Below are 5274 nucleotides of genomic sequence, written 5' to 3'. Positions count from 1 at the left end.
CTAGTAATTTCATAGCTATAGAGAAGCCAATGCCTGACTTTAAAGCTTCACAAAGCAGACCAACTCTCTTTTTAGGGGCTGATGCAGCTAGTGAAGCTCCCCTATTTACCATTCCAAAAATCCTAGGGCCCTTCAGAATTATACTAAATCTACTCTATGTTCTTTAAATAGAACAACGAAGTCTATATGACGACACATCTGTTTACAGCATGGTTTGCTGAATATTGTAAGCCCACTGTTGAGACCTACTGCTTAGAAAAAAAAAAAGATTTATTTCAAAATGACTACTACTCATTGACAATTCACTTACTCATCTCAGAGCTCTGATGAAAATGTACAAGGAGATTCATGTGTTTCCTTGCCTGATAACACAACATCAATTCGGCAGCTCATAGAGCAGGGAGTCATTGTTGGGGTGATCAGACCCAACACCAGGTCGTGGGGGCGAAGAAGTCCAGTGGAGTCAAAGGAATGAGAAAAAGACAGTTTGAGAGAGAAAGTGGGACCAGGGGGCCATCGAGAGCGCGGAGGCTGCAAAGGCTCTGAGCTCTGGGAGCCCACACTATTTATTGGTGCTCAAACAAACAGGTGGTGAGGATGTGGGGGTTGACAGGAAACAGTGTATCAAGTGAATGAAAAAACATGGCTGCTTGAGATAATGGGAGTGCTAGAAGCAAGGAGCCAGCAAGTCTAGCAGACATGCAAGCCCTGCCTCAGCTTCTCTCCCAACACTGAGCTTTTCTCCCAACATGCCCCCTCTTCTCTTTTTTGTAAAAACCACCACAGCTATCATTATTACTAGCATAAGGTGGCCTCTTTTTTAACTAATTGAGCAAGGCAATTGCAGGCTGTATAGCCCTTAATTGCCTGTTGGTGATCCAGCTTCATTTTTCTTAGCCCTTATTCAAAATGGAGTTGCTGTGGTTCAAATGCTTCCCACATATCTCCCCTTTCCCTTTTACAAGAAGACCCTTAATCCTAGGGGTTGCATAAGGATGAAGGTCCATCTTCTGTACTTCTTCATGCTGAATAAGGATGATGATACTCCTGCCTACCTATTAGGGTCTCTTGTATTCAGGGTAGAGAGGAGTTCAGTCAGAAAGCATTGGTCTGTTAAGCAACTATAGGTAAAACCTTGGTGTTCCAGCAGTTTCTCAGCGTGGCTCATACTGGGGGAACCCAGTCCATGGTTGGGATCCATGGGTCCTTCCAGTCTCCTGTTCCATGGTGGTACACATCTTGAGGGTATCTACATGGTTGTTTGTCTCCTGCAAAAACACAAGCATACCCTCACCCCCACGTTAGTAAATCTACTGAAACAGAAGCAAAAACTTTTGTGGCTGTAGCTGGGAGGCATGCCATTGCTGAAACCTTTGTAACTCAGTTTCTGCCTCTTTGGTTACTTACCAGGGTAAAACTTACTATTGATAACAAGAAGCAGGTCCCTTATAACAGAAGGCACAGAGTAAGCAAATTAAGGCTTAAAAGCAATCCCTTAACCTTCAATTTGCACTGTACAGGTGCTAGATGCTGTGGCTCATGATAGATCTTCAGATGTTGGGTGGGCACCCACACAGGCATCTGATTGTCACCTGGAAAGACATAAATCCTCTTCCCCATAAAATTGTCTTTCCTTTTTCCTAGTTCTTTGTATGTGCGTCCCTGCACCATATATCTTGTCCAGCCTTTTTATTCTTCTTTTGTCCTGTCAGGTGGTGTTCAGCTGCAGTCATGGGTTGATCTTTTTGTAAGTTTAAAAAATTTAATATTAATAAAGTTAAACACAATTGTATATGCAGTGTCTTATATTCCTGGTCCCCTCCCTTTTGCTTTTGTATTTGAGTTTTTAAAGTACGATTAGCTCTTTCCGCTATTGCTTGTCCTTGTGAGTTATATGGAATACCCATAGTATGGGTAATATTCCATTGTTGAAAAAAATGTAGCCTTGGCTTTATTGAAAGGGAGTAGAAGTTTGGATTTGATTGGAAGCTATAATTAACCCTGCTACATTTACAGCCTTTTCTAAGTGTTTGTAGTACAACATCAGTTCTTCCCTAGTTTCAGCTGCACACAGAATATCATCCATGGAATGGATGATATAACATTTTTTAAACTGTTCTTTAACTGGCTTAATAGCTTTCCCAACATAAGTGTGACAAATAATCAGACTATTTAGCATGCCTTGTGGTAGTACCTTCCAATGGTATCTGTCTGCTGGTTCTTAATTTTATGGCAGGAACAGTAAAAACAAATTTTTCATAATCTTGGGCAGCTAAAGGAATGGTGGAATGGTAAGAAAAAAAGTAATCCTTCAGATCTATCACTATGAGAGGCCAGTATGTTGGGATCATTGCTGGGGAGGGCAGCCCTGGTTATATCATGCCCATGGGTTGAATCACAGCAATAAGAGCCCTTAAATCTGTTAACATTCTCCATTTCCCTGATTTTTTCTTAATGACAAATACAGTAGAATTCCAAGGGGAGAAAGTAGGTTCTATATGTCCCTTTTGCAATTGTTCCTGCACCAGTTCTTTTAAAGCCTCCAGTTTCTCCTGTTTCAGTGGCCATTGCTCCACCCAAACCGGTCTGGCAGTTAGCCAAACAAGAGGAATGGGAGCCGGTGGCTCAACAACAGCCGCTCCTAAAAATGACACCCCAGTCTGGTCCAATCTGTTTGCCCTTTTAATTCTAAAGGTTCTGATTGGCCATTTTTATCTTTTCCTAGTCCTTTTCCGAGGCGATATTCCGTATTTTTCATCACTTGTCTACTATGATTACTATATTGATCCATAGGAATAGATATTTCAGCATCCCATTGTTGCAATAAGTCTCTACCCCATAAATTGACAGGAATAAATGTAATGATAGGCTGAATTGTCCAGTCCCGACCATCCAGCCCTTGACATGGTAAAATCAAAGAACTCTGAAAAACTTCCGAGGTAGCTCCTACTCCAACAATACCAATGGATGCCTTTTGCTTAGGCCAGTGCTGGGGCCATTGATTTATAGCAATAACAGAGACATCAGCTCCAGTATCTACCACTCCTTCAAAATCTTTTCCCTGAATAGTTACTGTGCAAATAGGTCTTTTGTCAGACACTTGATTAACCCAATACACAGCCTTTCATGCTGGATTAGTATTACAAAAGCCTCCTGTTCTTTTCACTGTGCTGCTTCCTAATTTTATGTAAGGTAACAGCAACAACTGAGCACTTCTTTTTCCTGGGGAGGCAGACCACGGAGTCAGGGAACTAATAATTAATTGAATCTCTCCAGTAGAATCAGAGTCAATTATTCCCATATGTATAGTAACACCTGTTAAATTTAGACTAGACCTTCCAAGTAGTAGACTGACTGTTTCTGAGGGTAAGGGTCCCCTAACTCCCATGGGGAGCTTCTTTGGTGGCTCCCCAGGAAGTGTGAACTAAAAGATGAGTTACACAGATGTTTACAAAACACAACTGGACATTTTCCATTGTTTTGGGATAAACCAAAATAAACTTTAAAGTTTCATTTGGAGATTTCAAAGCTGAAAATGCTTTCAGCAAATTCTTAGATCTTAAGAAAGTGCTTTAAATCTTAAGAAAGTATGTATTGTCCATTGTTTATAAAATCATTTACCTTTCTGATCTAAAAATTTTAATACTTGAATTTAATAGGTTTTTCTTCTGGAAAAGTTCTTTGGCATTCAAGTAAAATCAATACTTTTAGAATAGTCAGCTGCATCACACTGGAATGACTGCTCTAATTTCTAAATCATCAATTAGTGTAACCCAGGGATACTGACGGCCTTGATACATAATTTAGTCTTGTCATCATAGTGTGTAGAAATCAGATCTTTGGGGGGGGTAACATCTGACCCCATTTCTTTTTACCACAATGGTTCCTGCTACATTATCATAGACTGTTTGATTAAGTTGAAAAAACAGCAGTGTGATGAAAGCAGGGAAAAAAGAAGCAATCAAAAAAATCTTGATCAAAGCTCATATAGTGGACATTGTAATGCTAACATTTGAGAAAGGAATCACTAAAACCCGACTTAGTACAATAAGCACTAATGTATCACATGTCACAACTCAAAGCCCCACCAAGAACTTCCCTGGGGTAGCTCCACCTGCTCCTCAAATGCAAATTATCTCATAAAAACAAACTAATAATCTGTATATAAGAGCCATAACCATCATTTTCTGCAAGTCTTCCATTGATGTCTCTTCATCTATTTCTTCCATTATATGGTGCATAGCAAACTTAGAGCTATCCTTTATCCCACTGTGGTGCACAATGCTGAAGACAATGGTTGCTTTTACAAAGAAGAGAATAAAGAAATCCACCATTCTTGCCATAAATCTGTGGCTCAATGATGGAATAACATATTCTTTGCCTGCCTGTTGCCCAGTCTCACTTGGGCTTCATGAAGGGACTGCAGATCCTACCTTCCTCAATGGAGTGGCCCAGACTAATGCCTGCATATGAGGATCCCGGGGTCCCAGGCCCATGACTGGAGCAGGGGTGCTGATGCCAGCAGCTGCCCCGGGGTCAGGCCCCACAGCCCAGGGCTCAGGAAGTAGAAGGGATTGCAATAGCCCAGCCACGGGAATGGCGGCACCATGGCCTACGGGACAGCACCGCCACATGAAGGGAAGCTCTGTGGGGTTTGGGGGCTGCAGCAGGTGGGGAAGGTGGCCGGGCCACTGTGCCAGGTGAGGTAGCCACAACAGGACTGCTGCAGCCACTCGTCCTCTTGCTGGGAGCACCCACAGGTGCTCAGCTGCTCTGGCTCTCCTGCAGCACCACGGCTTTGGATGCTTCACACCCCGCCTGCTCCTGCAGCCCCTCACAGGAGCTAGAGGTCGCCTCCTGGCTCCTCCTGAGCCTGCCAGGTGGCTCTGACCTGTTAGCAGTTGTGGCCCTGGGGGCCGCTGCAGGGGCATGGGATGGCGGCGGCAGGAGAACCGCTCAGGGAAGGGAAGAGCTCGTGGTCCCCTATGCCCTCGTGGTGCCCCGGGAGGGCAGCCTCTGGCTTCCTTGGGTCCCTCTGCCATCATCGCCTCAGCAGCACCCTCCATGGTACCTGTCATTGCTTGGTCTTTATACACCTTTTTTAAAAAGTCTCTTCCAATTCTCTCCCATTCATCCAACTCCATAGTCCCCTGTTCCAGGAATCATGGGCTAAACTGCTTTACTGTACTAAAAAGTGATAACAAACTCTGAGTACTAACTTTTACTCCCCAACTTCATAACAAACACTTTAAAAAAACTTAAGTAAGCAGAATG

At 43.1% G+C, this 5274-nt stretch overlaps 1 pseudogene; it reads right to left on the bottom strand.

Annotated features, from left to right (window-relative positions):
* Positions 1–3413: 3413 nt before the first annotated feature.
* On the bottom strand, positions 3414–5042 carry LOC105533110 (annotated as a pseudogene).
* Positions 5043–5274: the final 232 nt, after the last annotated feature.

Source organism: Mandrillus leucophaeus, unplaced genomic scaffold (genome assembly GCF_000951045.1).
Source record: "Mandrillus leucophaeus isolate KB7577 unplaced genomic scaffold, Mleu.le_1.0 Scaffold1225, whole genome shotgun sequence".
Taxonomy (NCBI): Eukaryota; Metazoa; Chordata; class Mammalia; order Primates; family Cercopithecidae; genus Mandrillus; species Mandrillus leucophaeus.
The sequence above is the reverse complement of the archived record's forward strand: the minus strand, read 5'-3'. Positions and strand labels throughout refer to the sequence as shown.